This window comes from Elaeis guineensis, chromosome 6, assembly GCF_000442705.2.
Source record: "Elaeis guineensis isolate ETL-2024a chromosome 6, EG11, whole genome shotgun sequence".
Lineage (NCBI taxonomy): Eukaryota > Viridiplantae > Streptophyta > Magnoliopsida > Arecales > Arecaceae > Elaeis > Elaeis guineensis.
Genome location: NC_025998.2, coordinates 131,999,092 through 132,012,373, shown reverse-complemented (window position 1 = coordinate 132,012,373; position 13,282 = coordinate 131,999,092). Strand labels below are relative to the sequence as shown.

The 13,282-nt window shown below is 36.4% G+C and overlaps 1 long non-coding RNA gene across 1 annotated transcript; it reads right to left on the bottom strand.

The window, feature by feature from the left end:
• Positions 1-1,198: 1,198 nt before the first annotated feature.
• On the bottom strand, positions 1,199-4,575 carry LOC109506029 (uncharacterized). Its single transcript, XR_002164982.3, has 2 exons — positions 1,585-4,575; positions 1,199-1,472 (listed from the first exon to the last, which is right to left on the bottom strand). It is a non-coding gene; the product is annotated as an uncharacterized lncRNA (long non-coding RNA).
• Positions 4,576-13,282: the final 8,707 nt, after the last annotated feature.

Below are 13,282 nucleotides of genomic sequence, written 5' to 3'. Positions count from 1 at the left end.
TATACCTCACTAATGGAGGATGAGGGTTCTCTCCTCCTCCCCTTTATATATATATATATATATATATATATATAGAGAGAGAGAGAGAGAGAGAGAGAGACACACACACACACACACACATTTTGAATTGTGTTACTTTGCCTGGTTTTCTCGCCCCCACACCCCCCCCCCCCTTTTTTTTTTTTTCTATTTTGAATTGTTTTACTTTGCGTAGACTGACCTATCAGTGTCCAAACATATATGTTCAATTCAATTTTGTGGTGTGGAAATATTGGTTTGGAGAAATGCTGATTGTTGTGGAGATTCTCGTTTTTGGACACATGGGCTGCAAAGATGGCAATATTTTGATAATTTGATTGTTATGGTCAAATGCAATAATAATATCATCCTCCACTTTGCCAGCTATATGAATTTTGGTTCTTATATGGCAAACTCAGATTGACTGATTAACCCTACCAACAGTCTTGAAGCTAGTGGTGCAAATTTACAATATGGATTTTGAAAAGAAATGTTTATGTTGCATGCAAAATCTAAAAAGAAAATTTTGTTTTCATTCATCAGTAGGTTGCTGGGTACTTGATTGGTTTTATTCTATAACAAATCTTGATTTTTTCCTTTTTTTTTTTTTTTGGTTGTGAAAAATGGAGCAAAGCTCCACCAAACTTCATCAAGTGAAGATCTTGTTTTCAAGTAAAATTCCTCGACTTTTAGGAGGTTTGACTCTTGTCTGAGCCAATACCAGATGTTGGTCGATAGATTCTTCCACATGAGTGATGATAGTTCCTATTCCAATTTTAGAGGAGAATGAGAGTGATTTAAACCTTCAAACAAAGTTTTATGTCCATGTGGGATGCCTACATTCTTGCTGTCCTGTCCTGTTTTTTGGGATTTGGAAACCAATCCACATATGGAGAGAAGAAAGAGGGAAAAAGAAAAGGAAAAAAAAAAAAGAAAAAAAAAGAAAGAAAGAAAGAAAAAAGTTAGAAAGGAAAGTAAGGTAGAAGAAAAAGAAAAGAAGGAAAAGGAAAAAAAAAAAAGAAAGAAAAAAAAAAAGATTAGAAAGGAAAGTAAGGTAGAAGAAAAGAAAAGGAAGAAAAAAAAAAAAGATGGAGAATGTTTATTGAGATGAATAATCAGGATATTCAATGGGATGGGATGGTGGGATTGTAAACCAAATGTTCTCTTCGCTCGTCATGTATCATATATAATTAAATATATCATATTTTTTTTAAAATTATAAACAATGAAAGACAAATAATCCGATGACCTCCTCTCCAGCGACCCCCACATCTCCACCCCTCTTCCACCTGCTCAAAGATCTTCCCTTTACCCTCAAATCCAATCTCATTACGTATTATTAAACATGGAATTGTAGCGCCAAAGACCTTGCAGGAGCAAGAAGAAGACACGTCTTCCCTCAGAAATCTCTAGCTCTTCAGGAATTGGAGACTCTCAAACATTGCATAGAGTTGCTGTAATGTGATGAAGGATAAATGTGATGTACTACAAATCAATCTGCATTCTAAGGAGAGAAACATTAGCTTTGATAAGCTACATGCTGGCTTAGCAATGCGAGAAATTTACCTTAAGTTGCTGATGTTCCACAGATTTTGTAAAAGCATCTTCTCCTTCTTCTTTAAATGCTGTTTGTTTTTACCACTACAGGTTCATGATTGTTTTTGAGCACACCTCTTCTTCTGTTCTGCAATCTGTGAAGCAAAGCACCAGCTTTTCTATCTTTTCTGTTTTGTATATAGCAATATAAAAAGGTATAATCATCCACCTTCCCTTTCTTATGGTCATGTTTAGATGGTCTTGTATTATATAGTTTGAAATATAAACTCTATCCAAGATCAGAGTCGCATGGTTTCAGCCTTTGTTTCCCCTGTTTGCTTAGGTTAGCCTAGCCTCATGCCTACCTATAATGGATGATGCCCTTTCATTTTCCCCCTCCCCATGTTCTTGCTAGCATAGTTGTCAGCTCATCACATGCGCACCATCCCTTGGTCCATACGGTCTAATATCGTGCATTCTTATTGGTTGAACCATATCGATCATGTCATTTTTGAACTAATTCAACTAAGACTCGGTACATTGTGATGGAGGAAAAGAGATTTGGGTGCCGATGCTGGAGGAGACGATGACGGTGGCAGTGAGGCCGAGCTTGATAGGTCCATAGGTCTTGGCCAAGCAGGCAAGTGAGCGATAGGGTTGATCACCCACCTTCAGAGGCTGTCCAGAATGGGAAGCTCGACTGGGCCGGGTGGTAGCTTGACGTTGGAGGATGACGAGTTCTTCTTTGCAGCTGTTGCGAGGAAGTGGAGGAGAGCAAGAGTGAGGGAGATCCATAGCAAACTTAGGGGGAGAACCTCCACATTCATCCCACTCTTGGCTTTTGCACCTTCAATCAAAAATTATGATTCATTCGATAGAAATGAGAAATTATTAGTCATAATGATTTTACTGTATATGCTTTTGACCATTCAATAACAAACCAATACAATCATATATTGTTAGAAAAAAATACATTATTTCTCAAGCTTGGTTGAAAATTTTAAGTGAAAAAAATTTCATAGTTCTAACCAATAATCTCTCCTATGAAAATGAAAAATTATCGGTTAGAATAGTTCTACTATGTGTATCTTGCACCATCCAATAATAAAGCAAATACATCATTCAAGAAAGTGAATCTCTTTCTATTTAAAATAGTAAAAGTTATCAGTTGATCAATCATAGCTAACAATATTTTTTTTTATTTAAAATTTTCAATCAAACTTGGATAATAGTGTATATTTTCTTAATAATAGATGATATACTGGTTTGTTATTGGATGGTATAAAATATAGATAGTAGAATCATTCTAATCAATAATTTCTCTATAAAAATTGAAGGTTTTTTTCCTCTCTATCAAGCCCGTGATGTGCCTAGCTTTGATGGATCCGACCAAAAAAAAAATGATGTGGTGGATCCAGTTCAACACAATACTTTTTCTTTCACGTGGGACTCTGCTCTGGGCCATGGATTCTATTGGTGGATGTCAAAGAGGCGCCAGCAGTACTGAATTCTGTAAACGGTCAGCCTTTTGGACCAGTTTAAAGACAAGAACGTGTTATGCATGCTTGCTAAAATATCCTCCACTTTTCTAGCGCTACAACTGTCACCATCACACCCAATCTCTTTAGCTTCTATGATCCATTTTGTTTAATTGTCGAAAGAGCGTTCCAGGGTGTCTTTTGGATTGTAGATGATTTGAGCCTTCCGGCTTTCCTCCTTTCGCACTGTCATGCATTTCGTAGGGAACATATTCTCTGAATGCTGTTTGATTGGCGTCACTTGCCCGGCCGCCACAGCAAGACAAAAAAGAAAAAAAAAAAAAGAAAAAAAAAGGGAAAAAGAATCGGCATCACTGTCTTTTATAGCACTCTGTTCTGGAACAGAGTACTATTCTCGGTCCCTTTTTTTGTTACCAAGGTGAAAGATTTAGGATAGGTTTGGTTCGAGATTGGAGTAGGAATGGATTGGAGCAGAAATTGGAAAAAATTAGATTTTGAAAGATTGAGAATAAGATTTTTCTGCACCAAATGATTGAAATGAAAATTTCTCATTTTTAGAGTCCGACTCTCCCCAATCAGAATATGCCTGCCTTTAATATAAATAGAAGATTAATCATATACGGATCCTTGATGTCAGAACCTACTAACTTTCTCTTTTGAAGGCCTCCTCCAATCAACCAAGGTTAGGTCTGGGTCACATCTCAGCTTGATGGACAGCGATCACGTTAATGCATTGAAGTTTAATCAGAACATATTATGTCTCTCTTTAGTCAAACCCTCCAAGGTCAGGTTGAAAATGACCTTCATTGATGGTCCCAAGAAGCCAGCTCTAAATTCCACCATTTAGTGCATAATGAGTCGGAGAATATATGATGCAGTTGGTACAGAAGAAACAAGCGAGCTTTGTTTATGGAGAATGGTGGTAATTGTACTTCAAACTTAAGAATTCTCCTGCCATGCTGCACAATGGAATTAATGCATTCAAGTCTTAAATATGATGCCATTCTGAGATGGCTCAAAGATTTGGTTGATGTTGCTCCATTCTGAGTAACAAATATTGGAACCTGAAACCATCCTAGTAGAGGAAAAGAGAGAAGAGAGATAGCCATTTAGAAGGCAAAACAAGCATGGAGATCCAACAGTAGAACTTACACAAGTGGAACCGAGTTTGATGGTGTAAAGGCCAAGAAAAGAGATAGTAGATTCCTTTGTCACAGAAAGGTGACAGTTGCCATGTCTATGGTTAGCCACCGCAGGTGTCACCTTTCCTGCGACAAAGGAAGCCCCAACTCCTTCACAACTCCATGGCTGGCTGGTTGGAAACGTGAAGCCATGTCTATGGTCCGAAAGGATGCTCTCATCTGATGTCTCTCTCCCATACATTGGAGCTGGTGGGAGAGATGAATGGAGTTGGAGGACCCTTGTCCGGAGAGATGACACTCGCTTCGAGTTATAAGACCGATCGAAGTCGGTGTCATCTCTCCTGATAGAGGTCCCCCACCCCTGCGTTCTTCCTTGCTTTGGGACTGCGTTTCATTTGGTTTTCTTAGCCTATACTTATAGATGGATGGAGCTCATCTTTCTTCCTTCTCCACCATACTGTTCATATTGGCCAGCTCATCATAAATGGACCATCTCGATCTAGGTTTGAATGGTCTAACCTCGTGCTTACAAGCACGGAATTCTAATCTAGAAGCCGGTCAAACATGTTCCACTGTTGTTTAAAGTCCACAGACCAATCCTAGGTTTTGGAGTTTTTAATATAGGAAACCAGAATGTACGCCATCATAGTATATGTCACCGTTTTAATATTATAATTGACACCATATATGCTTAAACCTGTGATTGCCAGTGTTCCACTCTGTTGTATTTTGTAAGATGCTTTGTGTATAGGAACTAGAAGACAATTCCAAGGTTTGTGGTTGGGAGTTTAAAAAGGTTCAAAAATAAAACGAGGGTACTGGTATATATATATACTACAATTAATGGAATACATTCAATTGGCTTCATAAGGATATAGGTTTTGAAAATAATGGTTCATAGAATGGTAACGGTGTTGCTGTTTATTACTAAGATGGAATTCTATTTAAGTTGTAAGAGATTGAGCTGTTCTTAGATTCTTAATGTCCAAACAAAAGGGTCCGCTTTTAGGGCTTTAGAATTAATCATGGGTCATCAGCATCTAGGTTAGGTTCATGTCACACCTAAGCTTGAGTGACAGCAGCCAGCTTAGCTCATGGAGCTTGCTTTAGATGATGTCTTTATAATCAGTCAAACCCTTCAATGGTTAAGAGTGAAAAAGACGTGGAGTTTTTTTCTTAATGGGCACCCTCTAAATTCCGCCCACTCTTCCTTCAGTGTATACTCAGTCAGAGTTAATTGACAGCAAGAACAGGACTGTGTTTTCAGTGGATAATATCTGTCCATAGACTTTTTCCAGCTACCATTAGATCTCTGCAACGCATTGTGCAGTGCATGGGATCTTAAACGTAACACCATTCCTAAAAAAACTGAATTTCACTTTAAAAATAACCAAAATTAATTGAAGCTTCAAATGCTGCAGTAAAAGAAGGGAAACTATATATATATATATATTAAAGAATTTCACTTTCATGGAGGATTTTCTAGCACTCAGCTTGCTCAAATGGAAAAGTATAACTTGAAGCTTAGCTGATATGGTTGGATCCCACCTGCTCATTATTATTATTATTATTTACTTCAAAAAGAAGTAGATAAAAGTGTTAGTGAAAGACAAAAGCTTAAAAAGATTCATACTTGATCAATAAAAGCTAGGTGGTCTTTGCAGGTCTCCTTAACCCATCCAAAAAAAAAAAAGCTTAAAAAGATTCTTTTGACGGGAAAAAGAGTAGAGATAGCGGAACCTGCAATAATGAACTTCGAGACATCATGATGTCTAGAATTTGTTCAGCATTTTAAAATTCTGTGCTCGGATAATATATTTGTATCTTTCCCAAGAAGAAAAAAAAGAAAAGAAAAAGAATTTGGACTCAAGTAGACTAGAAAAGAGATACAGAATGCGTTTTTTTTTCTTAGAAAGGTTATGCTTGCCGATGGTCAGCCATGGCAGGTGCTACCTTTTCCGATGGTCAGTCATGATTTCCCTCACGGGCATGCATGGACGGCTATCAAATAAGGAGATTTTATGTGCTATGCATGGTGTGTTGCTGTTAATAGTCATTCATCTCCTCACAACTGTCTATGGTACAAAACCTGTCTACGATCTTGGATCATTGATCCATTGCAAGAACTTACTTCAGCTCCCTTTGGACGAGCCAAACATAAGCAGGCTCTGCCTAGGCCAAATTGAGTTCTAATGCTCGGTTGTGGATTACCAACATTCTATTATGTTACGATGTATTTGGTTCACGACTATAATTGAAATGGATTGGAATGTACATCGGAATAGCCTTATCCATCGATGCATTTAATTCGTGACTGAAATCAAAAATGAAATCAAATGAATTTGAATACTAGAGAGGAGAATAGGAATTAGATTTTGGAAGATTGGGATATTCCCATTATTTTCTGTATCAGAATATGAATGAAACTCTCTCTAATCGAACAAATAGAATGGGAGTTATTTGTTCTCATTTCCATTTCAGAGTCCAACTCTCTTCAATCAAACTTGCCCTTAACATGCCGTTAATCTCTTTTGCATTTGTAATGTGGGGAGACTAATTCAAACTTCCTCCCCTTTTGCTTTCAAAATGGTCAGGTCAAATTGTTCTTCATCTCCATGGTTGGATCCACTCACCCAAGTCTAGCTCTGAATTGCCTTTTAACTCCTTTCCGGACGTAGAATTATTCTCTTGGAGAAGATGGTCAATTAGAGGGAAAGGGAGTAACCAAAGGCTTGAATCCAAGTGGACCAATCATATATATGTTTTGTTGGCTCGTCAAAGACGCCAGGCTTACCTATCCACCACAAACCATCTTCATGAGAGCTGCCTAATTTCCTAAGCCACTTGTGCTCCGAATCTTGAGTTGGTGAACAATCCACATAGTTGTTTTTGATGAAAACAATCCATATAATTGTTAGGCTTGACATTGCTTTTAATTCTAACTTGACATCTTTGTTTAGTGATGCAGCAGCGAGTGCATATGCTCTCCTCGCTTTACATGATCTTGTCGTTGATTAGTCTCACATCCAACAGTTCATTGATTCACTTTGCTTATGTTTTGTCGCATTATGCACATCCATCATTTTTTTCCTCTCAGACAACTTGTTTTTATGTGAATCACAATGATCCATATTTTGGGTGTAGATGCTAGTATTCTGTACATTCGATAATTCACATATTTGATATAAGAGCTTATCATTAGTTCGATCAAATATACAATCACATATTCAAATTATTAAATTAGTCAATACTAAGATATACAATCGAAATTTCATATCTTATTAGTTCGATCAAATACATGATTGATTACTTGCTTATCATTAGTTATTAATAGCACCGAGTAATATAAAAAAGAAAAGAAAAAAAGATGCACCATCTAAAACAAGTCAAGGAACACTTTCTCATCATCATTTTTAAGCTTGTTTTGTGCACTCAAAAAATGCATTCAACATTTCAAATTTTAGGCTCAAAACAATTTTCTTATGGTGCAATACGATGCTAACTTAATAATCACCACACATTGTGGTCTTTGACAAATATATTACAGCCATTGAAGCATTACTTGGTATGCCGACAAGATTAGGTTCGAAAAAAATCAAAGAAGACACCTTTCCATAGGATAAGCCTAACTTTGTGATCAGAAAATATCCAAGCTGTTATTGTGGGCCTCATCTTTACAATTTTCCCACTTGAACCACCATTGACAAATCCACCAGTAGTATTCTTCTGGAGTTCTTTGGAACTCTAGAAGAAATGGTCAATAAAATGTCCCATCTTTTCTTAATCAGAATGAGTTGGCATTGTTGGCATTGTCCAACATAAGCTTAGGATGCAGCTGTATGTTGTGATGAAAAATGACAACTTTGGCTTATAAAAATAAATAAATAAATAAATAATCCCTGTGGAGGGGACAAAGAATCATTGAATAAGTCGACTTATAGAATTTTCAGCTTTCCCCAATCATGAAGCCAAGTGAAAGCTACGGTCAATGGGTCTTCATGACCTCAAATCACTAAAGCCAAGTGAAAGCATACCATAGTCAATTGATCAAAAGCTTATCCCAGATAACGTTCATTTACATAGAAAGATCTCGAAAGCTTTTCTTAAGAAGCAAATTTGTCAAATTTTTGATATATCTAATGTAGTGGTCTATGTTAAGTTAAGCATTGGATAGGCAACAAAATCCATGGTACCAACATTATATATTAGAGTTTATTACTTAATTCATAATCATGTTAATTTCATAGACCAGTCTTGAATAATTTGTGTTTCCTTTTCTATGATTCATGATTTCCTTATAATTTTAAAATGTTTTTTCTTTTTTTTACCTTTTAACCAATTAAAAACAATTTTTTATTTAATTCTTCGTGACTCAAATGATACCATTTACTGGTTTTTTTCATGTAAGTACTAAAAGCTATTGTTAATTATGATCCAGTATAATCAAGTGATATCTATTGCAACAATTATTTCTTTATTTCACAAAATTACTGAAGGGGTCCATGGTAGAGTTATGCTACTGATAGCAAGACAAAGATGTTGGTGTAAGGATTTTTTTTTTTGCCTTTTCTGCTATCAAATGATTGATGAGTTCAATAATTTCTAAAATCCGCGACTTTAGGAACACAAAGAAGACTTTGTGAAGGAAAACTGCAGTTTATTTACATGTTACAATACATTTATCATCCATAATTTTCTGAGGATTCTATATACCAGCTAGAAATGGTCAGAGCAGTCTGCCATGTAACACCTGTATGGCTTGGCTGGTAATGCCTTAACCATATATAACATCTCAATTACTTTGGCCTTTTTGTTTTATTCTTGAATTCCATCTATTTGTAGTTTAAAAATAAAAGAGAGAGCAACATGATATTAGGGTGATAAACCTCTGAAAAACAAGTCTTTAAAAAAAAAAAAAAAAAAAAATCTCCTCCATTGGAAGAAGAACGGTCAAATTGATTTCTGGCCTGAGGTTTGACATCCATTTTAATCATCACTCACCTGCTTGTCTTTTTTTCTGTATACATGTGTCTTAATTATACCCTGTTGTCTTGTTTTATGCATATTTTTATGTACATAGGAGAGGAAGGTCAGGGGAAAAAAAAAAAAAAAAAAATCATCACAAACACGAATAACATCATAACTCTTGATCGTTATTTCGCAGATCATTAAATGGCAGTCAGATGAAGGTGCAAACCAGCATACATGCAATCAGGCGTCGAATTTGACGTATAGAAAAAGAAATTTTGGTGCACTTCTTTCACCAACTTGATATCATATATTGTCACGCCCCAAATCCGGGACATAACACGACCATGCTATCGAGGGATGGAGCCCACGATAACACGAAGCCAATCCTATCATAATCACCTAATATCTGTCAAATAAAAAGATTCAATTCTATTATTCATCAAATAATCGAACCAATAATGGTTCAGAGCATCTACATCCAAAAGCAAGTACTAACCCGAATCTCAACATTCTTAAATAACTACAGATCCATGATTATAAAATAAATTAAACTTCTGCTGTCAAATTTTTTTCAGCTTGCTATGCCGATCTTCAAGCTTGGATTCCTTTTGCCGAACCTAATCTTATTTCTCTGTTCAAACAAAAAGAAAACAAAAAGAATATGAGCTACGCTAGCTCAGTAAGTAGACTTCCGCTTTCTTACCGGATCAAGCATAAGTTTTCTATGATAATGCATCATTTAGCAAATAACAATTATTGCAAAAATAAATATTTCATAGAGCATATAATAAAACAAGTTATAAGCTCATCATGCATGCATAAATCATGTATATTTCATAATTATGAATCGTAAATCATTTTCATCATGTATTCATGTCATGTTTCAAAACATTGCTCACAGATATTCGTGCTAAGGTCACTATTATACCCGTGACAGGGCCATGTTTCTTAATCGACAGAGTTCTTAATTCTTGTGCCAACTTTGTACCCGCTGGCAAGGCCATGTTTCATGTGGATGCTAGCTCCGGATGTCGACCTTCCCGTAGGGATTCATTCATAGCCATCTGAGAGCCTTTGAAATCATTATATCTTTTTCTTAAAGCATACATATACATAGATGGAAAAACAATGAAATTCATGTTTCATAATCATGCTATTTTCATAAGACATATTCATGAAATCAATGCTCATAATAAAACATGCTTTTTCATATCACATATGCCGATCCTTATTTTATGAAAAATTATGATTTCATCAATAGCAATTCTTTGCATAAAAACATGATCATTTAAAAATAAATAAGGAGCATAGGATCTACTTACCTCGTTCATCTTAGATCTTTGGACTTCGTTAGAAGAATCAGCTAATCCTATTTAAAATATCAAATCATTATCAAATTCTATTCCATAAATATAATAAGATTAAATTATAAGTAAAGAGGACCGTTGACCGAATGTGTCGGACTATCCAGATACCAGGACAATTTAGGATCTTTGATCTGAGGGTCAGATTCAAGTGACTTGATCAAGAAATTGCGAAACACAGATCGAATTAAAGTCAAGATCAATCAATAGGGTTCCTTAATAATAAATTTGAAAGATCTTTGATACGATCAGATGAGATTGACATACAGCACGGATATCAAAGCAACTTCAGATCATCTTGTTAGAGTCAATATGAGCTTCTAAAAGATAAAGGCATGACTCGATACAGGATTCATAGACCTTTTTTAGAGAGAGAAAGTCGGTCATGAGAGAGAAAGTAGAGAGAGAAAGTGGAGAGAGAATCTTCGTATCCTTTAAAAGTGGCAATCATGATTGAGATCGTCAGAGGTTATATCAGGTGACTTAATATGGATTTATCGATATTATCAATTTCGAAAAAGAATTGGATCGGGATCCGATCTACTGCACGAATTTCGAAGCAGTCCCAGATCATCATATTTTCATCTCAAGTTTATCCTAGGATCTGTGATGTAATCAGAGAGAGAGAATGACCCTAAGGAGACGAAATCCATAATGAGAGAGAAAGATCTAGAGAGAGAAAATAAGAAGAAAATCTAGAGAGAGAAAATGAAGAGGGAAGGTAGAGAGAGAAAGTCAAATTTTAGAGAGAGAAAGATTTAAGAGAGAGATGAGAAAAACTTTCTCTCACATGTATTTATTATTATTATTATTATTATTAATATATATATTTCTTTTTCTTTTTCTTTTTCTTTTCTTTTTAGAGAGAGAAAATAGAGAGAGAAGAGAGAGAAAGAGGGAGAAAGAGGGGAGAGAGAAAATTTTTCTCTTTTCTTATTATTTTTTTTATATTTTTTTATATTTTGTATTTTCTTTTCTTTTCTTTTTCTTTTTCCTTTTTCTTTTTCTTTTCCTTTTCTTTTCTTTTTCTTTTTTTTTTCCTTTTCTTTTCTTTTTCTTTTTCCCCCCATGGCCTTCTTTGGCCGGAACAGGGGAGGACTAGAGGGACGTTGCCCGTGGTCCGGCGGGCTGTGGTGGCACGACCGGTGGTCCGGCAGCGGCGACCGACAGCGATGGAGCCGGAGATGGCCGGCGGCGAGGTTCGGCCAGTGGGAAGTTAGAAAAAAAATGAAAAAACAGGGGACCGCCCCTTTCCTTGAATTTTCTCCGGTCATTGGCCGATCACCGGCGGCCATGACCTTCGGGGAACATAGGTAGAGGGGTGGGGGTCCAAACCTAGGGGTGCGGCGCCATGGACGGCGGCGCTGGTGGCCGGAAAAGGGAGGGAGATGGCTCGGCCGAATAGAGCAAAACATGATCTTGGCTCTTTATGGATTTTCCGACGAACCCGACGGTCGGCGAGGGTGCACGAAGCCATGGGAAGGAGGGGAAGGAAGAGAGGAAGGAGGGCCGGGGCTTACCTTCGACTTCGGTGAGGTTTCCGGCGAGAAATCGCGGCGAGCACAGGTCGAGGGGCCGCGGCTTCAAACGAGAAAATCGGAGAAAAACTCTGACGATCGTCGGTGACTGAAGGGTCTACCCAAAGAGGAGAGAGAGGGGTTTCTTATAGGGTTCGTCCTAGGGTCTTTTAATGGCCCTAGGACTCCGATTTTTGATCGGAGAAGAGGAAGACTCCGATCGGGAGTCTTCCTGCTCTGTTTTTTCTTTTTTTTTCTTTCGGGTGGGCTTTGAGCTGGTTTTGGGCCCAATTGGGCCGGGTTATCACATTCTACCCCCCTTAAAAAAAATTTCGTCCTCGAAATTTAACATACCTTCATTTTCAAATAAGTGTGGATATCTCATCTTCATATCATCTTCAAGCTCCCACGTAGCCTCTCTCTCTTCATGATTACTCCAATGAATCTTTACATACAGAAAGATATGCCGTCATAGAACTTGCTCTTTTCGATCAATAATTCGGAGAGAAAAAAAAATTTTTTTTTTCTAGCATCCATTTATTATCAGTAAAATCCTTCCTTATTTCCAACTAACGTATTTCATAATATCTTTTGATTTAAAGGATTAATATTTCTAATCAATTCAGACCATCACGCTTTTGCTGCGCATTCTGATCTCAACTTACCAAATTATCTAAGTTTATCTAAAATAAAAATATCTTTGTATATTAGATCAACCAAAGATAGATTCAACTTTCAGATTTCATATACAATTTAGGGTAAAATTTAAGATTTCCTTGTCATTACTATCTCTTAGACATAGCACATCAAAATTAAATCTTCATCCACCTTCTATGTTTGAACTTATTACATAAGCTTCATCACTCCTCAAGAATCCAATATGTCTAGAATTAATTTGAGTTAACCTTCGAGTTACCTTACAATCATTTAGATAACTTCCAAACCAACTTTTCTTTGCAAAAAAAATTAACATCAAAATCAGCAAAGTTATCATGTCCTTTATCCATATAGGTTTAGCATTCTAATGTCATCAAATATACCTAACATAATATATCAATACCTCCCACTTCATTCTAGGGTCAACACTTCTCGTACTCAGATCAACCTTGCTAATTGAAATCTAAGATATAACTCATCAATTCTATTATAGACATCATATGCCACTTATGCATAAATTTCATCATAATACCTTTTGATTCGAAATCAAATTATTGAATCCTTTCTTTTATATCTAT